Source organism: Pelodiscus sinensis, chromosome 1 (assembly GCF_049634645.1).
Source record: "Pelodiscus sinensis isolate JC-2024 chromosome 1, ASM4963464v1, whole genome shotgun sequence".
NCBI lineage: Eukaryota > Metazoa > Chordata > Testudines > Trionychidae > Pelodiscus > Pelodiscus sinensis.
Window position 1 is genome coordinate 178,206,025 of NC_134711.1, and position 27,105 is coordinate 178,233,129.

Below are 27,105 nucleotides of genomic sequence, written 5' to 3' on the forward strand. Positions count from 1 at the left end.
AGAATTTTTGCAATGACTTTTGTGAGCTTTAGTAGGAAAATTACCTCCAGAGAATAGTGTCAAATATCAGTGTGCAATAGACTAATTTGAACAATCACTTTGGTTTATTACTTTATGGGTTTTAACATCCTTTTTAGAAGTACAATCATGAAACCATCTTTATTTTGTTTTCTATCATTTCTTATGTAACACTAAATTCTAATCCAGGTAATAAAAACTGATACATATTAGAAGTTTGATGTCACAGTGAATTTATGAGAAACCAGTTAACTGAAATCACTTAACCAATGTGTGATATGTGACTCTATATACCCTAATGTTCTTACGTTAATTGAAGTCAATGCATCTCTTTGCATGTATGGGTGCTTTATCAGGTGACTAGTTAAAGTAATGTAGTTCTGCCCTGCAAAAGATCTTTGAGGGTCTGGCACCTTCTTTTTTCAAAGATTTGCTCCCTGAGTATATTCAGAATATGTGCTACCTGTAGCACGTCATGCGGATTGCTGCCACCACTTTATACTTCTGTTGGTCATGCTGAGCCAATATATTTAGGAGGGAGGAAACTGAATTCTGTTGCTTATTGTGGCCATTGATACAATTGTTAACTTGTTTCTAGTCAACAACATCTGTACACACCAAAGAAAAATAGTAGGTTTACACATTTGTAATTAAAAGTCTGCTTTAAACTTTGTTATTGGTCCCGATGATTAGGAAAGAAGTAATCCATCTTGCTTTTCAGTTCTGAGGCCAGGTCTACACTAGACCTGGAATGCTAGTTTAATGTACGCATTGTTTAATGTATGCAATACATAGCTGGAGTTGGCTTACCGTAAGACAAACTTGGTACCATCTTCACAGAGGGAGGCTGATTGGAACAAATACTCCCATCAGCTTTCCTTATTCCTTGCAACTATGAGGAGTACTGGTGTTGACCAGAGCCACCTTCAGCATTCAGTTTAGTGGGTCTTAACTAAACCCACTAAATCAAATGCCAGAAGATCACTCTCTAGTGCAACAAGTGAAGACATGGCCTGAGTGAAGTTTGCTAGATTAGCAACTGAAAAAAATGACTTATTCAGTGTAGACAGCTGCTTTTGCGGGAAAACTTGCCAGCTGTCTACACTGGCCGCTTGAATTTGCACAAGAACACTGACGATCTAATGTAAGACTGTCAGTGTTCTTCCGCAAATACTATGTTGCTCCCGCTCGGGAAAAAGCCATCTTGCCCAAATGCTTTTGCACAAGAGGGCCAGTGTAGACAGCTAAAAACTGTTTTGCGCAAAAAAAGCTCCGATGGTGAAAATGGCGATCGGGGCTTTCTTGCGCAAAACCACGTCTAGATTGGCACGGACGCTTTTCCGCCAAAAGTGCTTTTGCGCAAAAGTGTCCGTGCCAATCTAGATGCTCTTTTCTGCAAATGCTTTTAATGGAAAAACTTTTCAGTTAAAAGCATTTGCTGAAAATCATGCCAGTCTAGACGTAGCCACAGTGTATTTGATATGAAATATCACTGAGAGACAAAGTGTAATCAAAGCCAATAATATCTTTTTTTTTCATTTGAAAAGAATTCTTTGAGAATTTGTACTAGATTTCACATATAGAGATTTTGCTTGCTTTTTCTTTGTCTGAACACCTCCTCACATATATCTATGCCAAAGAATTGTAGTGGCTGCACCCTTCATTTATAAGCATGGCCCAAGAACCTGGGGTTCTCCATTATTTTTTCTTAATCTCATGTTCAATATCTCAAGTCCTACTTCTCTTCATGTTAACAAGAAGCTTCATCTTATTTATATATCTTGTATGATTGCATTATCTATTGTTTTATTGGGCTTCATTCAACGCTCATTGAAGTTAATGGGAGTCCTTTCATTATCTTCAGTGGACATCGGATTAGGCCTGAAGTGTAGAGGTACGCTAAAGTGACACTTCAAAAATGGTATTGTGCAGATTTATAGTTATCATCCCTTGGTAATGTTCCATAACAAATACACTCATTGTACAATTTTGGTTTTTTGGGGTTTTTTTTAAGTTGCTAATCTAGTAAACTTTACTTAGGCCATGTGTAGACAGCAACAAATTTCAAAATAAGCTACGTAATTTGCATAGCTCAAATTGCGTAGCTTGTTTTGAGATAAGGATAAGGTATAGATACACCCTCACAGCCCACTCAGTTAGCCTCATTAGCGTTGATGCTACAATTGACAGTTTTTTTCTCCCCCTCTCCCTTCTTTTTTGTTATAAATTTGAAGGGGCCTCCTTTTTTTCCCCATTTTTTATCTCAACTCATCGGAAGAGGTGGGTTTTGCCCATGAAAACTCATGATACTATACTATTCTAAGTAAGAAGGCATATTGCATGGGTTACTTGAGATTCCTGCAGCCATTCTTCTGCATCCTCACCATTCATTTTCTCGATTGTTGCATGAAGAGAAATGCACAGTTGAAAGTGGGGTAAACAGGTGCAGTTTATGTAATTAAAGCAAATGCTTTAGAAGTGCTATCTTGAGAAATCTTGTCTTATTGACTGTGTAAATTTCTAGTTTGCACAGCTTACAAGAGAACAACAGGGGAATTTTTGTAAATGGTTGCCAATCAGTATGGCAGTAATGGGCAGCTGGCAGGGGACCAGTGTTTGTGATATGCCTAATTGCAGTGCTGTTTTATTAATTATTATTATATATTCATAGATTTAAAATATGCACTTGCTCACTCCTTCCTGGTTTGTGCACATGGGTGTTGGCTACATGCAGGACTGGAAAGCAGTACCATTCCAAACTCCATGATTACAATACATTGGTGATAAAATTTAGCCTGAAATAATTAAAAGTTTTCATTTAATAATTTGCACATCAAGGAATATAATGTATTTAGATGAGGTGGTGCAAAGAGAGAACTTCTAAATTCATACACCTGATCAATCAATGACCTAGTGCGCATATATAGACAAGTTGCTAATATCTTTGTATTTGTTAGGACTGGTTAAAAATTTTCCATCAACACAAGCACACACACATGAAAGTGTCTGACTGAAGAAATTTTCATTTTTTTCCCCATGAAAAGTGAAACATTTGAAAAAAATAAATTTGAAAATACCTTTTAGGAGTTGTGTTTTGGGATTCAGATACTCCTATTAAACTTTGTAGGCTGGATGCCCCAGCTAAATTACCTCTCCTGTGATGCAGATGAGTGGCTAAGGAAAAAAGATCATAGTTTACCATGAGTGACATAGTCCAACTGGTCAACCCACCCCATTGTAGAGAATTCATCATCTAAAGGTACCATCTACAAACTGAAAAAAATTGTTTTCAGATGAAAGTATATGGATTTTTTTTATTTAATTTTGTTTAAGTTGAAATTTTATGTGGGAAAAGAAACCCTGGCAGTTTATTCATCTGAAAAAAAAATAGATCCATGAGGCTGAATTAATATTTTCAAAGTCTTTTGACATCCTTCACTGAAAGGTGGTATACAAGCGCAAATATATTCTTTAAAAATATTTACTGTTTAATGCATTGGAATAAAAGGATGAAGCTGATAAGAAATCTCTTTTTAGATGATATGGGTAAAAAAACCTCTAGTTCATTCTAAAAAAAAACCAAGCCATTTCCTGTGCTTGTTTAACATGAAAACCCTTCTTACTATAATTCTTCCAGTAATCACTCTAATTTGGAATAATTGATTTTGCTATTTTGAAAAATCTGAAATGAGTCAGTCTTGTTACAAATCAGTTAGTGGGAAAGTGCACTTAGTTATGTAATTGAACATGTCATGAATTTTTCAGCTAGATTTAGCACTGGGAGCTGCTCGTTCAGAGTTACCGTACTGCAATCTTTCAGGTCACTGATCTACAAACTGGAAATTCTTTAAGTGTCAAGAATTGGAGTTTGAGTAACTTTCCAATTATCTACAGCTATATACTTGGTGCAATGACAGACATGATCTTTATTCAGACCATATTAAGTAGTTCTGCTGTGCATGGGCATATGTTATACAGAGGTATGTACTCTGCATACCAGGTGAGTCACAAAGCGATGCTTCATATTGCAACCTTCCACAGAAACATAGAGGAAGAATTTGTAGAAATGCGTGTGTGTACATTAAGGAGAAATGTGAAGCAGCTCCAACACTATATTTACAGATGCAAAGATCTGAACTCTGGGCTCTGTCTACACTGGCAAGATTTTGCACAAAATCTTAACACTTGTCTACACTGGCTGCGAGTACTTTCACAAGAACACTGACGTTCTAATGTAGGAAATCAGTGCTTCTTGCACAAATACTCTGACACTCCCACTCAGGGATAAGCCCTCTTGCGCAACTATTCTTGTGCAAGTGGCCAGTGTAGACAGGCAATGTTAATTTCTTGCACAAGAAAGCCCAATGACTAAAATGGCCATCGGAGCTTTCTTGCGCAAGAGAGCATCTACAATGGCATGGATGCTTTTGCGCAAAAGCACATCTCTTGTGCAAAGGCACATGCCAGTGTAGATGCTCTCTTGCACAAATACTTTAACGCAAAAACTCTTGCATTAAAAGTATTTGCGCAAAATCATGCCAGTGTAGACGTAGCCAGAGATATGACTGAGTAGAAGCAGAGGTTTGCCTGTACCCCTTCCCAAAGTGTGGTCCCAATCCTTCAATCATTTTGATGTGCATGTACCTTTGTACCTGAGTTTCATTGATGGACATAAGAGTCTGGGTGTGAGGAACTAAGTCTAAACCACTAGATCAAGGTTCATAAGATTCTTTACCTGCAGCCTCTTTACATCCAATATATAAGCCTGGTTTTTAAGGTTCAAAGCTCAGAAAGACAAAAGTACAGTCGTTCTATATTTTAGCAAACAGTCCAACATCCAATGATGTATAAACCTAAAAATCTTCACAAGGAGTGCAAGAAAATTTCCCCCTTGGTTTGAATAAGCCCTCTAAGGTTTAAGTGCTACCTTGATCAGTTGGATTGTGCTGAAAGTAATACGTGACTATAGCCTTAAAGATTCCTAGAGGATTTTTTGGGAGTATTTCAGTATTTGAACTTCTGGTCTTTTGACGGTCATCAAGAAGTAGTGTATAAGTATAGACAGCATTAAAAATTTTATAAAACTTTTTGTACCTCAATAAAAAGTTTGGTCCAGTTTCGGTTTTAAAATGAGTAATTTTTTTTTGTCAGTTTGTATTTTGCTTCTAAAATGGGTCATTATTCCCTACTAACTAATTTTATACCATGGGGGTCTGTAAACTACAGAAATCCTATATCACTTGCCAGACCACCAACTAGATACTGGGTTTAAAGTGTCCAAATGAGAGCAATGGGCATATACTTTGCGAATAAAATCAATTACAGTACTTTTTTCGATGGCATCTGGTACCTCCCGCGGATTTGCAATTCCAACTGGTCTCATTAGCATCCCTTTTCTGGAAGGGGATGCCAATGTAGACACAGCCATGGTGTTTACTGGAAGAAAAAAGGTTTAAATATCAGGGGGCATTAAGATGATACAGTAAAGCATATGATTTCTAATTGCTTTTAGCCTTTCTAAAACAAAATCTTATTAGCTAAATGAAACTCTCTTTGCAATGAACTGTTTTTCTCAATCACATTGTCAAACTTTTGCCTAAAGAGGGGAGAGGCAATGGTGAAAGGGTAAAATTCTATATCCTGTGCCATATTTTCTTTAGCTCATTTGTAGGATTGGGTCTAAATCAAATGTATGATACACTTACTAGCAATTGCACTACAGAAGTGTAGAAATTGTCAGGAAAGTTTACAACTCTAAATTGATGCAGAAATAGAAATGGAATCATTCTATTGGATATAATTATGGAGGATCGTCTTAATTCAAGTGTTATAACAGGACCAGAGGCAAAAAAATTATGGCAGAAGTTGACCAATTCAATGGAATAAGGTTTTAGCAGTAGGAACTAAAGATGAAAAGGTTTTAATGGAAATGTAGGATATAGCTATGTGGGAACTGGAATAAGTCAGCAGCCCCTAGGTGACATAAGGAATCATACTCTGGTAATTAGCCCATCTCACCAGTCCTACTATCAGAAGTACAGTTCTATTTTTAGTCCAACAGCTTGATCAGAGTAGTGGAAGTTATTCTGCATGAACTGTAACTTACATAATAAAAAAGATATGCAAAGCCCACTCAGACCTACTCCTTGTTCAGCCAAATCTCTAAGGGTATGTCTACACTGCATTCCTCTTCCGAGAGAGGAGTGCAAATGCAGACAAACGAAATTGCAAATGAAGTGCGGATTTAAATTTCCCATGCTTCATTTGCATAATTGCATCCATTAAGCTTCATTTTATAAGGAGTAAGGGTAATTTCGAAAGAAGGTTTTTCTTTTGAACTAACTGTGTCTAGACAGCGTTTCTTTTTTCGAAATAGGGTATTTCGAAATAGTGCCCAGACGCGATTATGCAAATGACGTGGGGAAATTCAAATCCACGCTTCATTTTCAATTTCATTTGTCTGAATTTGCATTTCTCTCTCGAAAGAGGAATGTAGTGTAGACATACCCTAAGACAATACACAGTAGTTTACATTTATAGGAGCTTATGCTACCTACTTCTTATTTATAGCACCTGAAAATAAGAACAGCAATTTGCATGGCATGGTTATAGCCAATGTTACAAGGTATTTATGCGCTAAATGTTCAGATACCCATTTCATTTGTTGAAATAATTCAAATATATTTATAACACTGGTATTCCTTTCTTATTCAACAGTGACATTACAATTGATTCATCACTATTTTTAATCTCGCAGTTAACTGAAATTATTTTTGATCATGATATAACCCTAATAAAAATTAATTGGAAATTTAAAATTTAAAACCAAACCTAAATTTATATAGAGCATAAGCATATTGCCTTGGCTCCTAAAGAACAATGTGTTCATTATTATTTTAAAAAATGTGTATTATAATCCCCACCTACTCCAGGACCTCATGTAGGTATGTTAACCATTACAAGGAAGTTGAAGGTATTCCAAATCCCAAAATTACAAATCCAGGAAATTTCAGAAATAAACTTACACTCAAAGACATCTAAATATGGATGTAAAGGTATGAAAATGCACATTTAGGGTAACCACATCATCTTAACTCTGTCCTGCAGTTACAGCATGAGAAGAAAAGGAAAAAATTATCTATCTATCTATCTATGTGCTAACGCATACTTAAAATTCTTTTTTTTTTTTTTTTTTTTTACTTGAGGAACAAAGGAAAGGAATTTTTGGTTTAGGTACAAAGTATATTTTTACCTTTTACAAGTAAACGCTGAAAATGTTCTCTGATAAAGGCACTGACTCATATAAAAATGTATACTATAGGTTCCCTCACATTCATTCTTTTTAGGAAATCCACCTTAATAATAGATAGACAATAAATAGTTCATTCATATCCTGTGTGTTTACCCGCTGAACTACCCTCCTGTATGTGAGGTATCACAGTTCCCCTGTTAGATAAAAAAGTACTCTAATATTATTTAGGGATACAAGGATCTCCCAGTAAACTGAATGGCTCTTTTCCCCAAATCATTAATAAAGTAAGTAAGTGTCAACAAGCTATACAATGAGTAGTAGAAAGAAAAGCAAGGCCAAGACCCACAAAATCATTTACATGCATGAAAATCTTTGGTATCAGAGAAGGGGGAAAAGATGGTTTTGTTATGAAAAAAGAAACTTGCAGTATTCTCAGACAGAGGCAGTCTTTTCTGTTGTCTTTCCACAAATAATCAATTATTCAATAAATATGAACCGGACATCTGTCAACATTCTTTTTGTACTGACTATGAGGGATTAAGAGGGATTTTTAAAGTTTTATGTGAATTATTTCCAAGACATGGGTTAAATTATTGCCTAGTGTCTCATTAATGGGCTTTGAAAAAATTATATAGTACTAGTCGATGAGGCCCATCATTTACTGGCCAAAGTCATTTTGCACAGACGACACTTATAAGAAAGTTCAAGAAATTAAATATATGTAATAGAATTTATTAATGTGCTTGCAAAAGGTAAGTAAAAGAACAGTTTTAAATTTGCAGCATTTCAACTTCAAACATTATTCCTTTGATTGAACAATTACCATAGTACATTTGAATCAGAAACTCACAAAGCTTCCATTGCTCTTTCTGAAACTAATTTGAATGATTTTGTGATTTGTAACAGTAAACATTTTCTTTGAACTAAAATGACAGTTGAATAGGTGACTCATTTTTATTTTGTTAGCAAATATTGTTATGAACTCTAATCATAATAGTCATGACTTTTTTTCTAATGAAAAACAAAAATAATTAATTAAACATTCACCCAGCATATTCTGATGTAAAAAGTAGTGCATTCAGCTAATTTCAGTGGCAAGACAGTTTATGCAAAATTTGGTATCTGTAGGAAATCATGAAATATGTCTTTATTTTGCACAAACAAATCCACAAACAAATTCTTCAAAACATATAATAGGGTACGTCTAGATTACATGCCTCTGTCGCCAGAGGCATGTAGATTAGGCTACCAGACATAGTAAAACGAAGTGGCGATTTAAATAATCGCCACTTCATTTAAATTTACATGGCTGCCGCGCTGAGCCGACAAACAGCTGATCAGCTGTTTGTCAGCTCAGCGCGATAGTCTGGATGCGCGGGTGTCGACATCAAAGGTATTTGTTGACCACCCAGGTAAACCTCATCCCAGGAGGCATACTTGGGTGGTCAACAAATACCTTTGATGTCGACACCCGCGCATCCAGACTATCTCACTGAGCCGACAAACTGCATATCAGCTGTTTGTCGGCTCAGCGCGGCAGCCAATTAAATTTAAATGAAGCGGCAATTATTTAAATTGCCGCTTCATTTTACTATATCTGGTAGCCTAATCTACATGCCTCTGGCGACAGAGGCATGTAGTCTAGACATACCCATAGATGTGTCAATAAATACAGTTTATTATGAATGCCAAAAAAGTTGAGTATAATACATTAAGAAAATAATAGTGTAAGTCTAATGTATACACATAAAACCAGTTGGATTTATTGATATCCTATTACTTTTGGCTCTTGATATTTTATAATAATATGATAATTGTACAATTATCATTGTAAAATGATAATTAATTACAAATATGTTAAAGCCATAACAAATCAGTAATGGTAGTTAAGGAGATAATGTCACATCTCTTTATAGTCTATTTCCTCTTCTGAAAAGTTCTATGGATATTAAAATGGATTAAACCAATAGGGTTGAATAGAAGTTATATTTAAAAATAACTATTGAGTTTAATAAATTAATATTCTTATCATAGAATTTAAGCCATGTTGAACATTTTTTAAACAGAATTATTTGTCTGCTATAGGATCATCCAGATTTTTTAAAAATTCTCCAAAAGTATTATTTTTCATTAAAGGACAAGATTATCTCTTGTCTTCTGTACCATACAAAGGAGTAAGAAGGCATAAAATGAGCATAAGTAATGGTAAAGAAGCTTCTTTGGAGTCACTATTGATCCTTCAAATCTGCATGAGTGAATGGTATGTAAACAGCAGTGAGGGATGGTCAAAGCTTTGACTTTCTCAATGTATTAGCCTGCAGAACTGAGCAATCATGTAGAGAAGCAATCTGCTCCCAAAGCAAAGGGATAGCATAGAACCATTGTGAGTTTTGTCATAATTGTTCCGCGTATGCTTCTGGGCAGTATTGACTTTTAGGGCACATTCTGAAATGTGTATCATCCTTGTATATGTGTTCCTGCTATTTAATACTTTTTTAAATACATGCACACACAATATGCACAAATACAAACACACGCAATACATTAAAAAGTAAGGAGAAAATTAAGGTTACAAAGTCAAACACTGTAAGCTGTGTGTATAGCCATCTTTTTTTGTGAGTGATGGGTTGCTGGCTCATTTTCCAATGGCATGAGAAGCTCCAGTCCTCTGATGAAGTTCAGCGTTGCTGGAAATCAGCAGAGCCTCTCTCCCCTCTACTTGCTATCCTCAAAGAAGGCAAGGGCAGAGCAAAAAGAGCTCAACAGCTCTGTGCAACTATATTCCCACCTGTGGGCAACAGGGATAAGAAGAAGCATACTGACTATGCTTGTCAACATTCTATGCTTTGCAGCACCCGCTTGGGAAGGAGATGGAGGGGATGACATACCCTTGGAGATGTCCCTTCCGCCATTAGTCTGCCTTGTTGAGGGCAGTGAAGAACTCCAGGAAAACCAGAGGTGAGGCTGGAATAGGCTGACTTGAAGATGGGCTGAATCTTAGGACATGGAGGAAAGGCATCACAAGGGCCATGGCCTGACAACTTTTTGCCCAGCCAAACCTGATTCATGCTCAAAAGCTTCAGAGGGGTGGCCGAGATAGTCTGTAACTGGAAAAACTAAAAAACAACAAATAATCTAGTAGCACCGTAAAGACTAACAAAACACTTAGATGGCATCACGAGCTTTTGTAGGCACAGTGATTCCACTAGCTAAGTTGCCAAACCACTCGCTCAAATTTGGCCTGAGTGCCACTCTATCACTTGAATTTGATGTCAGCGCTATCATAATGGAGGGGAAGCCAGGACAAGTTTGAGTGAGTGGCATTGGAACAGTCTGAATACCGTGCTCTCAAAACTGGAGGAGGTAGGTTTAGGGGCTCATAGGATAGGGAGGTTAGGAGGAGCAGGGGCAAATATGACCCCCACACATGCATATGAAATAGCTCTTCTCACCACCCGGGCTGAGCTGATGAGGGAGCTCACGGATAGAATTAGTTTTTCAGGTATCTAAAAGGGTGTCATAAAGAGGAGGGAGAAAACTTGTTCATCTTGGCCTCTGAGGATAGAACAAGAAGCAATGGGCTTAAACTGCAGCAAGGGAGGTTTAGGCTGGACATTAGGAAAAAGTTCCTAACTTTCAGGGTAGTCAAACACTGGAATAAATTGCCCAGGGAGGTTGTGGAATCTCCATCTCTGGAGATATTTAAGAGTAGATTAGATAAATGTCTATCAGGGATGGTCTAGACAGTACTAGACTGGTCCTGGAATGAGGGCAGGTGACTGGACTCGATGACCTCTCGAGGTCCCTTCCAGTCCTAATATTCTATTATTCTATGATTTTATGAACTGTTGGGTGAGATATTCATAGATATAGGGACAGAACTATTTTCCCGAGATCTATGCCTCCTCATCATGAAGTCTCTTGCTTCACCATGCCATCTGTAGTTAAACATATATGTTTAAGGCCAGGTCTACACTAAAAAGGAAAGTTGAATCATGATACACAACTCCATCTATGTTAAATACACAGATGGAGTCGATGAACCTTGATTTGCGTTTCCCTGCTATCCTCCCATCAGGAGGCTGATGGGAGAAAATGCTTCCATTGGCTTCCCTTACTCCTTGCAGGAGCATGAGTAATGGTCGCTAATGAGGGCGCCCTCTGAGTTTGATATAGTGGGTCTTAACTAGACTCACTAAATTGAACTTCGGAAGATTGATTGTTGCAGCATTGATCTTCCACTGAGTGATGACATGATCTTACATTGCAGCTAATATATAATTAATTTGTATGTATATTTAGGGCCTTCTAAACCCATTGTAGCCTCTGAGTCTATTCATTGATATCAATAGGCTTTGGCTCAGGCTCATATGGTATAATAAACAGTATTTATAGTATGAGTTTATATGATCTAAAGTGGAGTTTTGAAACCACTGCTTTTTTTAGAATATTTTTCTATACCTTTGTTTAGTCTTTACCCCAAAATTATTTGGCTGATTTGGAGATATAACTTCTGATTATGATAAGTATGTGGGTTAATCAAGCATTTTGTGGAAATCCTGAACTCATGTTAAACAAAAATATAAAAATGAAATTGCCAAGAATAGAAAATTTTATAGCATCACAAGATAGATTATTGCTTCATAAGATCTAGAAGGATGAGGCCAATAGTGGACAACTGATTATTTATGTTTATATAACCTACAGGAAAAGATCCATCTCGTTGAAGTTATTGTTTAAATTTTGAGACATCTATCTATCTATCTATCTATCTATCTATCTATCTATCTATCTATGTATGTATGTATGTAACCCTTGTGGATTGATGATGAATGTCTGCATTTTTAAATTTGTGTTATTTACCACACATTAGGATCTAGAAGTTATATTGAACTCTGTGACATGTGTTTTTTACCATGTAGGTTAAGTGGCATTAAGCAAACATCTGCTTGTGAAATATTGTTCAAATAGCCAAATATTTTTTTGAAATATGTCACTGGTGGAACATTTGTCTTTGATTTTTCAAATGTTGTTGTACATCATTAGCAAGGCAAGCACCACTGTTATTATCATGATGGTTCTGTAGAAAAAGGATTTCTGGATTTAACAATCCCACATGAAAGTGCAAAATTTCAGCTGCTTTCATTTGTGCTGTAGTTTCTGTTTGGCTGTACAGTCAGCCTAAGTAAAAGTTTTCATCATAATATTTGAAGTTTATATTTGCTTATGTGCTTTAAATATGATTTTCTTTAAATTTGCTCCTCTTTCTTTTCAAAGGATTTTAAAGTTCTTATAAAGAGCATTATAATATACAATTGACATATATAGCATGGACACATCTCCTGCTATTATGGTTTTTATACCACAGAAGTTTAAATTCTATGTGGAGATTTCTTTGCTGTTATAAACTGGTTCGCCTTCACTGAAATCAGAATATGGCCCTATGCATCATAATATACAACTCCACTGTGTATACTTTATTATCCAAAGATATTGTTTGCTATTATTGCTCATAACTCATAACCTGGTATGATGCAAATGCTGAATGTAATCAATGAATTTTAGCTTAAAGAAATATAATTAATTCTTAACAGCTTGTCTAAGAAACCATTTTCATCCATTTAGGTCATCAAAAATAATCAACATTCTCCAAAAAATCTTTTTGGTTGGTTGTTTTTTTTTAGGTCTGTCTCAGTTACATCCTTTGATACTTATAGCAATTGCTTATACTGGTTTTTTTAGGTTATGGTGGTCTCAATTTTTCTCAATATGCTCTGTTTTTGGTTATGCCTTCTCAATTACTTAGACTCCAGACAGAAAATATATACACGAATTTCAGTATAAATTGCCTTGGTTTTGCCTGAGTAAAGTTTTGCTGTGACTCGCATCCGCAGCCCCATTCCAATATAGAAAGGATCAGGCTTCTAGGTTAATAGGAGGCAAACTGGTAAAATTGTTCAGATTGCAAAGAATCACATTCATTTTTCAAGGTGGAGAATAGGAAAATTAACTGAAGGTTTCTAAAAGTGAATGGGATTTGATCTTAGAAAGCTTTGCATGATTCTTAGGATTGCTGATATCACTACTTCTGTGATGGTATGACAGGTTGAACCTCTCTCAATCAGCACTCCCTGGTCTGGCAAACTATACGGTCTGGTGAGCGTTTTGAGCAGGGGGTGCAGCCCCGCAATATATATATTTTTCAAAGTATTTTAGTACAGGCAGTCCCCGGGTTACGTACAAGATAGGGACTATAGGTTTGTTCTTAAGTTGATTTTGTATGCAAGTCGGAACTGGCTCCAGATTCAGCTGCTGCCACTGAAACTGACCAGGGGCTGACTACAGGAAGCCAGAGGCAGAGTTGCTCTGCCCCCAGCTTCCTGGAATCAGCCTGATCAGTTTCAACAGCTGCTGAATCTGGAGCCTGGGACAGAACAGCTGGGGCGCTGCCCGGTAGGTTCCCACAGGATCAACCCGGCAGCACCCCAGCTGCTCTACCCAAGGTGTCCCGCAACAAAAGCCTGGTCTTCTGGGGGGGGGGCACTAGCTGCACCCCCTCCCCCCTCAGCAGACCAGGGGGACAGGAGCAAAGCCGCCCAGGTGGCGGGGGTCCCGCTGCCTGGGCGGCTTTGCTCCCGGGCAGACGAGCAAAGCCGCCCAGGCTGCGGCTTTGCTCGGGTGTCCCTGGTCTGCTGGGGGGGTCCAGCGGCTTTGCTGGACCCCTCCAGCAGACCAGGGAGACTGGGAGAAGCTTTTCTCGCCCCGGAGGACGTGGGTGGCGACCCGCCGCCCGTGAGCTCCGGGGCGAGAAAAGCCCCGTTCGTAAGTGCGGTTACGACGTAAGTCAGATCCGCGTAAGTCGGGGACTGCCTGTAACTATTTTTAACATTCTGAACAAAAATATAGATTTTTTTTCTCTTGATCAAGCCTGCTGACTGTGTTGATGAACAACATAATCTACTATATATGTCTACGTCTAGACTGCAAGCTTCTTTCGAAAGAATTTTTTTGGGGAGAGATTTTCCAAAAGAACTTCTTTTGAAAGAAAGCATCTACACACAAAAGCACATCAAAAAAGCGATTTGCTTTTTTGAAAGATAGCGTCCAGACTGATTGGACGCTCTCTCATATAAAAGGCCACCCAGAACCACTTCAGCCAGGGCTTTAAGTCACCAGTTGCTTCCGAGTACTGGTGCTAGAGCCTTGCAGAGACACGTACTAAAATGGACACACACACACCCCGCCAGACAGCCGTTTCTGAGCTTCTGCTGCATGCTTGCTACCTCTTCGAGGAATAGCAAAGCTCTTTCAGTGCCTGCTGTGGTTGCCCCACTTTTTTGGATGCCACAGCTTTTCTATTGGTGCCAAGGAGCCAGAGCTGCCTCTGGGCATGCGATGGCCCCACAAGGCCATGTTTCAGTTTTTGCAGCACTTTGTGCCAGCTGTCTTTCTGGGTCTGCATGAGCTCGACCCCAAGCTCATTTTTGGGAACCTCTCCCTGGGTGCGGGAGCTACACTCTGGCAACAACACCCCACAGTGGAGAGGCATTTCTGGAGGCTCTATACCAGTTCAGATTGGTGGGACGGTCTCGTCATGGATCATTGGGACAACGAGAAGTGGCTCCAAAACTTCCGCATGCGGAAGGCCACCTTTTTGGAACCATATGCCTGGATTGCCACCACCATCCAGAGACGCAACACCCACCTGCAGCCTGCCATCCCCCTGGAGAAGCAGGAGCTCGCCACCCCAGACAGCTACTGGTCAGTGGGCAACTAGTTTGGTGTGGGGAAGTCCACCGTTGGGGACCTCTTCATGGAGATAAATCACTCTGGGGCTGCATTCGCTGCAGGTGGGGGGAGTCCTGGAAAAGTGGGTCCCTAGGGAAAGGGGGTTTGGGAACTATGGGTGTGAAGGGTTGTGCTGGTCTGTCCTCACACAGCCTTGCTTCTGGGGGGATGGCCTCACAGAGGTTAGCTCCTGGGGTGTTTGGGCGAGGGGAGTGGAGAAGAGGGGGACGGCAACCTCTCAATGGTTCAGACGCTCCCTCTCTCATTCTCTCTTTTGTGCATTTGTTTGTCTCCTTCTGCAGGTTGAGAGGGCCACCAACTCATTCCTGCTGTGGAGGGTCATCCACCTGGGAGACCTAGACCAAATCATGGCCAGATTTGCTGCTCTGGTGTTCCTGAACTGTGCTACAGCCATAGATGGGACCAACATACCAATCCACGCACTGGAGCATCGAGCAGCCCAGTATAGTAATCAGAGGGCTAGTTCTCCATGGTGCTACAGGCCTTGGTCAACCACCATGGATACTTCAGAGACATTTTAGTCTGGTGGTTGGGCAGCGCACATGATGCCCATGTATTTTGGAGCTCTAGATTGTATGGGAAGCTGGAAGTGGGCACATTTTTCCCCCACCGTGAACTAGCAGTAGGGGATATGCAGATACCATTGTGTATTGTGGGGTTGTGGCTTACTCCTGATGCTTATGGAGCCTTATACATTGTGGAGAGGAAGGGGGAGGCCTTCCTCCCAGGGTGGGGGGGGCAGATGAAAGCTGTGAGGAGCCTTCAAGAATCCGTGGACAGCTGCCATCCACCAGGCCCATCAGGCCAGGATGCGCATCCAGGAGGCCTTGAGGGAAAAGGCTCTCTCAAGGACCCCAGTAAGTCTCCCCGGTGCCTCCCCAACAGGCAGGCTTCTTCCTCGTAGAAAGAGAAGTACCGCTGTCAGAAAAATCCCTATGTTCTTTTGATTTACTTTCAAGAATGTGATTGCAGTGTGGACGTAACTCAAATTTGGTCAGAAAAATGGCTGTTTTTCCAACAAAACTCTGTAGTAGACATACCCTAAGGCTGTGTCTACATTGGTATCCCTTTCCGGAAAAGGGATGCTAATGAGACACTTCCGAATTGCAAATACGCGGGGGATTTAAATATCCCCCACGGCATTTGAATTTACATGGCTGCCGCTTTTTTCCGGCTCGGGTTTTTTGCCGGAGAAAAGCGCCAGTCTAGACCCGATTTTCCAGAAAATAAGCCCTTTTCCGGAGGATCCCTTATTCCTACTTGAAAGGGATCCTCCGGAAAAGTAGGAATAAGGGATCTTCCGGAAAAGGGCTTATTTTCTGGAGAATCGCGTCTACACTGGCACTTTTCTCCGGCAAAAACCCCGAGCCAGAAAAAAGTGACAGCCATGTAAATGCAAATGCCGCGGGGGATATTTAAATCCCCCGCGTATTTGCAATTCCGAAGTGTCTCATTAGCATCCCTTTTCCGGAAGGGGATGCTAATGTAGACACAGCCTAAGTGAGTTTGTCTGTCTTTCTGTCTATAAGGGCTTGTCTAGACTATGCTGAAGTTTCGATCTCACTTTTGAAAGTGGAGTTTTCGAAAGTGAAAGTTGTCAGGATGCAGGTTTTTCAGCAGCCCCCCCCCCCTCCTTTTCCGAAAAGTAGCGTAAACCTCATTTTTTAGGAAGTGAGATCGGAAGAAGATATACAAATTCTGCAGGATATCCTCTTTCAAAACTTCAGCGTAGTCTAGACATAGCCTTAGTTCAAGAACTCCTCCTAAACGGCAAGAGCTAGGACCACCAAACTGAGTATACAACTTCCTCTTATAATACCTTAAAGCAAGGTCAGAGTTTGGTTGTGCCAGGGAAACAGAATGTGCTTGGAATGGGATAACTTCTCATAAAATCAAACAGAAAAAAAAGACAATCACCGGGCAGCTGAAAGGGATTGGCTGGGGAAACCTCCACATCCAGGACCCATTCCGATGCCTCTAACCCCCAAACACCCATTAGGGAATGCAGGGGGATGGGGCTGAGGTTCCCCCCCCCTCAGATTGATATGGGGACATTTCTGGTGGTTCCCTTCATCGGGGGTGAGGGGAAAGTGCACAGTTTGCTGCATTCTTCACTCTGACAGGGCAGTGCAGATGCCAGATGAGCTGTGCGCTTTGCTTCTTGACATTAACGGGGAAGAGCAAGCTGCCCTGGTATGAATCTTGGGGGGAGCTTCATTACCCCGTCCTTCCCAACACCTTCACGCTCCTGCCCAAACTCAAAGGACACCCCCATTGCCGTTGGTACTCCTGCTCCTCATAAGAAGCTGGTGCAGGCATTTACTCCCTTCGGCTTCCCATTGTATGGACGTTGCAAAAACTCAATGTAAGATACAACGACTACAGTTACATAATTTACGCAGATGGGGTTCAATATCTTACTTTAACCATCCAATGAAGTGTAGACCAGGACTGACAATCTTGCCATTGGCTTTGATAAGCTAGGGATCAAACCCTCATTGTTGTTTACATTCTCTATACTTTCATTATTTTAATTCATTGCAGTGATACATATTCTTACATACTCTTGCAGTGGTATATGCCTTTTGGAAGCTTATCCTGCATTTTTATATTTCATACTAACAAGGAAGACCCAGGAGAAGACTAACTCCTAACAGTAATAGCAACATAATATAAGTACTGCTCTTTTATTGTGATTCAACAGAAAGGAAATAAATGGTATTAAAAATAAAGTCTTATTCATTTATGGGTAAGTGAAAATGTATTCCAGGGCTTATATGCAGCAGCACTTCACTTTAAAAATTTGATTAAAAATTAATGATGGTATGGTCTAATAGGAGACATTAGAACTTCTGTAAAAAATGAATAGAACTATGGAGAAGTCAAAAACATATTTAAAGGATTCTTTTAATCTAGTTTTTTCATTGAACTACCCAGGCCTACATTCAGACTTACGTTTTCTGATTCCCAAGCTACTACTGCATGAAGATTCAGAAATAAAAAAAAAAGAGAAGCAATTATTTGGAGGGCTTATATGAGATAACGAAATATCTTTTTCATAAAATAAAAGTTTTCCATGGATCATTTTTTATTTTGCTGTAGTTTTTCAATTTTTGTGTCAGGAATTTTGTGTCAGATGAAATATTCAGTTTCAGAAAATACAGAATGACGTTTCAGTTTGGGTCCCTTTGATAGTCAGTTGCATCCATGACAGTTGTTGTTAATTAGGCTGTTAATTGCTAGAGCAGTCAACATCATATAGGGTTCTATGCCTAGTGTGTCCTTCTGGATCCTTAATTTTAACCATGACTTCATTCCCATTCCAATTTTTGCATTGGTGATTCATGGGAATTCTACTTCAGGTGCCTTATCCACCCCCATCCCTGAAATGTGCAAAGTTCCAGTCAACCCATTGAGGAGAACTGGGGCATGAATAAACTGCAGTTTCCGTGAGGCACTTTGTCTGCTCACGTGAATGAAGTTCAATCTTGAACTAATCAGAAATTAAATAAAAGTTTTTTCTAAACTTTTCATTCAATAAATAAATGAGTATTTAGGCTTCTCATTCTTATTCAGGAAATAAACAGGTGTAGACAAGTCAGACTTTCCCCACAATGAACTACACCCGTTTGTCACTTAAGTACTAGAAATAACTCTTATAATGCGGTGGATTAGGGGCTAATATGAAAAAAACAAACAAACCTATAATGCAATTTACAATAGTAAAATTTCTACAATTACAAAAATACTAACAACAATTATTTCAATAAATCATAATAATATTTCCTTAATTCTCTAACAAAGCTATTCTTTATAAAGGTGAGGAAACAATGTAAGGTAAAATAGACACTTTTCCCTACCTCAATTTGTCTGATTTTTGGAACCAGCCCTTTCCTCTGGATTGGTAGTTCATGAAATGAATTTTATATTCAGATTCTTCCCAAGACTATAACCAGATGTCCAAAATACAGAGAGAAATCTTTTCCACTTAGAAATGGAAACAGAAATGCCTAGAAATTAATGAGAACTCTGTTCTGAAAAGATTTTCATACTACAGTTGGTGGTCCGGGAATGATAATGGGCCCAGATGTAGACAGTACATTATGTGAATAACTTTTCTCAAGTAGTCTCACAGAAATCAAGTGGAAGTACTCAGATAAGTTAAGAGTTGTTAACATTCAGAACTTAAAACACCCAGAAATATAATACCTAGAGGGGATTAGGAAGTAGTGAAAAGGAAACTAGAATGAAGATAGAGGAACCCCAAGTTAGGAGTGTATTCGTTATTAATATGTTCCTACGCTACATGGTGCAATCAAGTTCTTACCATTTGAATATGCATTCCAGATTAAAGACCTGAAACCCCAACAATGTGTGAAAAATATGTTAAACATATGAATGTATCTTCTGTTGTTGTTGTTGCCAAGAGTTACATACAATACATATGTTGGTACATCTTTTGCATTCTTCAAAACTAACATTATCAAACAAAAATAGCATATTGGTGTACACGAGGCACCTGGGGATTTAGTACTAGTAAGTACCAAAATAGCAGTTGTGTCAAAATAATAAACAAAAGGAAAAATTAGCCATCTCATAGCATTAATTGTCAATTTTACTTTTAATGTATGTGCAGATTAGATGCATTTCCATGTTTAAATAGATAGAGGGAGTTTAATATTTGACCTATTTATATAATATACCATATTCTGGAAATTTACCTCTGAATGATAGAATTGTCAGAGATCAGAGAACACAATGAATTCATCAAGTGAGTAAATTTAGCTCACTGTTCAGAAAAGATTGGTCTTACTGCACTTTCCCAACTCCAATTTCTTGCCTCAGAAATTCACTTCCTTACAGAAAAAATGCATTAGCACAAATGTAGCTTTGCTTTTTTCAATGCTCTAAATTCCATTAGTCTAATGGTTTGATAAATTAATTTTAGAAAGTTAGCTATCCTTTTCTTATTTTGTTGCGAAAGTAGTATATTCAGATTGCAAGCAGGGTTGTCCTTAAATTAAACATTATGGCTACGTCTCACTGGCCCCTTTTCCGAAAGGGGCATGCTAATTTTACAGGTCGTAATAGGGAAATCCGCGGGGGATTTAAATATCCCCCGCGGCATTTAAATAAAAATGTCCGCCGCTTTTTTCCGGCTTTTAGAAAAGCCGGAAAAGAGCGTCTACACTGGCCCCGATCCTCCGGAAAAAAACCCTTTTCCAGAGGATCTCTTATTCCTGAAGTAGGAAGTGAAGTAGGAATAAGAGATCCTCTGGAAAAGGGCTTTTTTCCGGAGGATCGGGGCCAGTGTAGACGCTCTTTTCCGGCTTTTCTAAAAGCTGGAAAAAAGCGGCAGACATTTTTATTTAAATGCCGCGGGGGATATTTAAATCCCCCGCGGATTTCCCTATTACGACCTGTAAAATTAGCATGCCCCTTTCGGAAAAGGGGCCAGTGTAGACGTAGCCTATGGGCATGCTTAGAATAAAATTAGTTTACTCTACTTGATTCATGTTAATGAAAGACAGAGCATGTCTTGAGTACTAACTTTATCAATCCTAAAACTGCACTACAACTGATTTGAAATGCTATGCTAAGATCACATGCTTTTATTTGTAGTAATCTACCTCTTAATTTATTTCCAGCAAGTGCTTTATTATTTTATTTCATAAGACTAGCTATTGAATTAAAGATAACTAGAGATCTGTGGTATGCAGTTAAAAAAAAGTGCACAATCTGAAGCACTGAGCACTTAAAATCTCCCATTAAGTTACATAAGAATTTTGGTTTGTACAGAATGCAAGGGAGGACTTGTGATAAAGGCAAAGCTGACAGCCTTAAAAAAAACAAGCATCATACAGACAGTGTTTACACACAGCACCTAAACTGAAAATAAAATATGCAATTTGTGCTATGCAAATTGCGTATCTTATTTCGACCAAAATTTGAAATAGCGTATTTAGAAATTTGGCTTGTCTACACAGTGCCAGATTTTGAAATAACATGCTATTTTGAGACATCCCTTATCTCTTGTGGAATGAGGGTTATAGGGATGCCAATACAGCACATCTGTTATTTAAAGACCTATCTCAAAATAGCGGGCATGTTCAAAAGATGTGGGGTAGCTATTTTGGGATACTTCCAGTATCCCGAAATAGCCCTGTGTGTAGGCGTACCCAAAATGAACAGTTTTCTCATTACAATTCTTCAACAATACTATACAATATGAACAGATCACATGCCTTGCAGACGTTGTCCAGTTCAACAAATCCTAAAATCCATCAACTTACCAGTAATGGCCTTTTTAGAACTGTGGTGTTTCCTCTGTCTTCAAAGAATCCCCTTCAATAGTCTGTGGTTATGAAGGAAGCATGAAATGTACAAGTGCATTTAATCCAGGAAGAAAGCAATCAAGAGCTAGTACCAAGTGACTTCACCTACTGTTTGGACTTCAAGATAAAGCTTTTTTCTATCTAAAGTAGCTCTCCCTTTTTAAGGAAGCAGTGATTTCTCTGATGCCTCTAATTTCTGCTTTTAAATAGTCTCAGCTGTAGGGTCTTTTCCCTAGCACTGGCAGCTTTTACAGGGAATGTCTAGTTAGCACCCTTCCTTTCCCTGCCACCGCCAACCTCCTTCATTTGGAAAGTAGTATATCATTTGACAATCATACATTTTAATATAAGGAGAATATCAAATACATGAAGTGTAAGTACACGGTCTTATTTCAGTTTACTTGTGTTAAATATAAGAAGATAGGAAAAGAGGACTAGATTATGCATTTGTACATTTAGCAATCATAATTACAGCATATGGAGAATATAAGAAAAGTTTCAGGTATTAATAAACTAATAATAGACTCTCCAAAGAAAAATCCATCTTCCATGCTATTATCAAGTCCCATGATACATCCATTCTAGCTCTCCCTCTTCTTATCAACATGGATCTTGACAGTATTTGATTATGTTTCCCAGATAGGTAAATAGAAGTCTGACTGCCAGACAGCTTTCAGAATCTCTCCAGTTTGTCACCTATCCCACTGGGCTTCTTGGGATCACAGTATTTCTGGGGTCTGCAGCCCCAGGGCAGCCAACCAGGCTGACTGTCCCAGGACCTCATGATTCAAAAGGTTCACAATTCTGTTCCGATTGTATGAGTTAGGCATGAGGCTTGCCAGATTTTAAAACATTGAACCACTGAAATCCTGTGCATAATGGAACTGTTCTTTTCTCATTTCTTCAAGTTGAAATACATTACTCCCTGCTCAAATATCTTTAGGTTCTAGATAGAAGTGCACCAAAAAGTACAGATGTTTTCTGGCTCCACACCTTCCTCCTTGATGCCTAAATTTCCATGAACACACATAAACCCTAAGCTAACAGAGAGCCTTCAAAGAGGCCTAAGGGAAGAGAGAGAGTGCTGTAGAGTAGATGTGCAATGAAGTGCCCTAATAACTACATTAGAGAGAGAGAATGCATGAGGTAATATTTACATCAAGTGACTAAATATGAGACACATAAGAACATTACCGGAAGAATAGATTTCCAAATATGTAACTTACTAATTTTAGTGAGCACTAGGGGGCTGCGCCCCTCCTCCCCTGCTTGTTTCACTCGCCAACCCTGCTTTCTCTGGGGATAGATGGCTGGCTGGGGAGAGGATGCAAGAGTAGGTTGGAGGGAGGGTGTCTGGTCAGGGTGGAGGTGGAAGGGGTGCATGGTCTTGGCAGGGTGGTGTGTGAGGAGGCTGGGGGTGCAAGGTCTCAGGTTGGGGAGTATGAATGAGTGGGCTGGGGTGTGGGGTATTGATTGTGGGGTGTGTGACAGGGATGGGGGTGCAGGGATGGGGAGGGAGGCTGCATGGTTCCAGCCTCCCCGGAAGACAGGAGGGGGGAGGATGCACAGCTCCCCTCTCCCAGGGGGTGAAGGAGCATATCTACCACCCATCCAGAGTACCAGGGAGGAGGGAGGTCCTGTGGCACCTGCCCCACACCTCCAGGGGGGTGACAGGAGGGACGAGGAATGACATCACACTGTCATCCCACAGGAAAAAAAAATCATCTATATAGATAGTTTTATACAGAATTTTATTGGCATTTCACCTGACAATGAATCATATGTTTCTCTGAACAGAACTCAAATATCTGTCCTTAAAATGACTCCAAACAGTTGCTGCATGGCAGATTAAATTCACACATCTGAATTATCACAAGTTGGAGAGAGCACTTTTTTATTGCTGTATGCAGCACACCTACAAATGAAGTGTGATTAAAAATAAAGTCACTGTCTGGGTTAGTATAATTACTTGACTTTTGATAACTTCTGATGGACTTATTCCAAAAGTTAACTGTAGCTCAGCATACCTAGTCCCTTGCATAGGTCCCATATGTTGACTGCAAAAGAGTGAGCAAAGTCAGGATTCCTCAGCAAAAGTCATAGGACTGAGTTAAAACCAAGAAAGAAGGAGTTTCCCATTAACCTTAGCACAAAAAAATACAAACTTATTTCAAAACTGTCTACACCACTATTTTAACTAGTCAATACTTCAGATAACACCCTGATATATGTATATGTCCTTCTGCATGTAGGTGCCTCCATGCAACCATCCACAGCACTACTAGCTGATGCCACCTCAGTTTCCCCCTTCAACAGGGATGCCATAATTTGTGACAATAATGCTTTCCCTGGGCTTGTTTTAGTGGTATAAATTTCATCCTAAAATTAAAAATCAACTACCCCAAAAAATTAAGTGCAATAAAAAGTCTGCTGCTCCACTTGGCTCCTCTTTTAATTCGATCTCCAAAATCAAACATAACGGGGGAAAAAATCCATGGGAGATGCTTCACCCCTAGTCTAGCTCAGCACTGTCCTTTTTCTGCTTGTCTTACCGAAGAATGGTACCTCCCAGGGCTTTCTCCTCTGGATGCCAGTGCCCCATAAATTGTTAATCCTCATGGCTCCTTTCTTTCTAGTCCTGAGAAAGAGAAGGAAAGACTGACCCCCATTTCCCCTTCTACACTCTTCTCCAGGGAATCTCTCCCTGCTTCCTCTTCCAATCATCCCCACTCTTTGTAGGGACCAGGTGTCCTCTATCCAGCTACCTTGGGACATACTTAAACAGTGGGATCTTTCTGCTTCTGTGAAATTTAGATCTCTGGGTGGGATGAGAGGACTCAGGCCAGGCCTGCCAACAAGAATTCTGGGCTCCAGGGAAGAGCAGCCAACGAGCCCATGCACATGCACAAGCCACACCCATGCGGATGCAGTCCACCTTCATTTGGACAGTGCAGCACTGGCCAGTGCACTCTTCCATTGCATGAGCCCACATACCGCCCCCTCCTCATAAAATCACTGCATAGCACTTAATTTTGGATGTGAATTCATCCTTATGCATACCTAGGCCTATATGACCACTTCAGTGATGTTTCATGAGTGAACAAGGGTATTCAATGAAATGTCTTCTCCTACTATGTCTGCATGTGCAATGAGTTAATTTTATGTAATGTGTAACTAGATAAAAATTACAGTGCAGTCACTTAGTCACTGAGCAGTTCTAAGCTAATTATTTGCTCTAGAGATGTACAGAGAAAGCATTCAGCAGGGTGTGCAGGGAATGAGATGCACATTTCCCATAATGGTTAATGAGAATTGCAATCTAAGTGGCTGTGTGCACATCATTGAAAATGTATTCCATAAATTGCTACTTTGTCTCTGGATACAAATTGCTAAAACCAGCTGAGGTCTTGCATGCACAAATATGCTCATATCATATAAGATGCTAATATATCTTCTAAGAGGCTGGAAGAGGCAGGAAAGTTGTACCAGCAGCACATATTGCATTCATTGTTTCAAGGCCCAAGAGATCATCATGTAATTTATTGTCTACCATTTTCCTACTTCTGTGTAATTGCTTTCTACATAAAGTTTTTAACATGCATGCTTAAGCATGCACAGGGAGTAAGGGCAGGCTTTGTTTTAAAGTGCACTCAAAGTGTTGAGAGTGGTTCAAATACCAGTGAACCTAAGATACATGTCTTTTTATGCCCAAATGATTATATATTACAATTCAACATTTTATTGGGTGTTGCAGGTGTCTTTTGTGGGTGTCTACAAGCACCCTGTCAATACCATTTTTCTGTAAGGACGAGTCTACACGAAGACATTATTTCAAAATAACTTATTTCAAAATAATAACTCCCAAAATAACTATTTTGAAATAGTGTGTCCATACTACAGGTAAGCCTTGAAGTGCTACCTCAACTTAGAGCCCTAGGAAGCACTAAGGAGTATTAATTTTAAATGACTCTAGGGAGTAGTTATTTTGAAATAGCAGCAGTGAAGCATCCACACTAATGTTATTTCAAAATAACTATTTCAAAATAAGTGTTATTCATCCTGGAAAGCAGAAATTATCATTTCAAAATAACCAAATCCTTATTTCAAAATAATTGGCTTGGTAGTGTGGATGATCCACTTGTTATTTCAAAATAAGGGGAGTTATTTCATAATAACTCCCTAGTGTAGACCAGGGCTAGGCAACACAAAGGAGCTTGGTGTAGAGAGACTACTCCTCCTACTTGGTTCCCAATTCATTTCAATGAGACTCTCCATGGGCTCCAGTATCACCAAACTATTTGAAGATTCAGGGTATTTACCTGCAGTATGGGCTGTCAATGGCTTGATTAACCTCCAAGACAAATGAGAGACCCTCAACTGAGTCTGAGGCACAGCATTGTTTCAGACTGTAAAACTGTGAGTGGGTGATTCCTCTTCTGACTAGAAAGGGGAATTAGATAAATAAGCAGTGGCCCAAGACAAAAGCTAGATGCAGACCAAATCTTTACCAAACTTCTGCAAAGCATTTTAATATTCCCCTGAAACTGACCATGACTACAGGTAGAACAATTAAAAATCTACATGGGATATTTGCTCAAGAGCCCCAGCCCAGCTGAAGTTACCAAAAGTGTAACGATGGAGTCTACTGTTAAGATCGTCAAACTAAAATGATTTGGTTTAAGCTTCAGCTGGAAGGAAACTGAACCTTCAATATTTCTGACTCATAAGTCTTCAGCTAAGTTGTTAGAGCATTTTTCAATTAAACTTCAAGTTGGAAGATTTTGATTCATTAAAACAAACATTTATTTTTGCAGGATAGTGTTGTTTTCAACAAATTCCTAACTCAACACAATTTCAAAAAAATCTAAATGGTCAGAACACTTTGTTTGCATTTTTTAATCAAAATAGTTTGATTTTCCAGTTTTAAAACAAAAAATCATTTTAATCTAATTATAGTTTTAAAAAGTTTGAACACTCAAAATCCAAATGAAGCATTTTGAAATTTTCAGAATGAAATTTTTCAACTGATCCAAATAAATTTTCTCCAGATTTTCAGTGTGTGAAATTTTGAGATTCTAACTTCATGTCTTACTTGAGGATGGGAAAAAAAAATTTGGAATCTAAAAAAATATTTGAGGAGTAGAAAAATCTTTTCCTGCCCAGCTTTAGTCTTTAGGTCTATCTATAGGCTCAAGTACACAAGTCCTTACACAGACAAAATTCCTATTACTTTCCATGGAATGTTTCAGGATTCAGGTTCAGGTTTCTCAAATATGTGGAACTGAAGGATGGTTTATTTCTTTTGTCTTTACCCCATAGGTAAAATCCTCAGCTTGTCTTTCACTTTCCTTTACTCCAAATTGCTGTTGTATTTACTTATATCTCTGTGGTTTAGTATAATTGTATTTCCTTTTTTAATAAAGGAAACTGCTAGGGTTAGTTGACTATGTGGGGCATTGGGGGTGCTGAAAGCATGATTCAGAAGGTTGCTGCAATGCTAATGACCAAATCACTACTATGACTTCTACAGGCTCACAGGCATGAAGGGAAGGCATAAACTTGCTTCCTCTGCTGCTTTTAATAGTAGAGAGACATACTGTATGTAATGTTAATTTGTCCTCTTCTTAGATTTGGTTTCACTGGTAACATAAAAAGCCTCACCGTAAACATGCAACTCAGTGTAAACATCCT

General features: G+C 39.1%; 1 long non-coding RNA gene across 4 annotated transcripts in view; it reads right to left on the reverse strand.

The window, feature by feature from the left end:
* The window catches only part of LOC102445745 (uncharacterized), a 180,106-nt gene that overhangs the window by 49,119 nt on the left and 103,882 nt on the right, over positions 1 to 27,105 (reverse strand). For 3 of the 4 annotated variants that reach the window (XR_012897833.1, XR_012897832.1, XR_012897831.1), the window contains 2 exons: positions 21,373 to 21,434; positions 3,096 to 3,192 (listed from right to left, as the gene is read on the reverse strand). This is a non-coding gene — a long non-coding RNA (uncharacterized LOC102445745). The remainder of the gene's footprint in view (positions 1 to 3,095; positions 3,193 to 21,372; positions 21,435 to 27,105) is intronic. The other variant, XR_012897834.1, reaches the window with a different exon arrangement.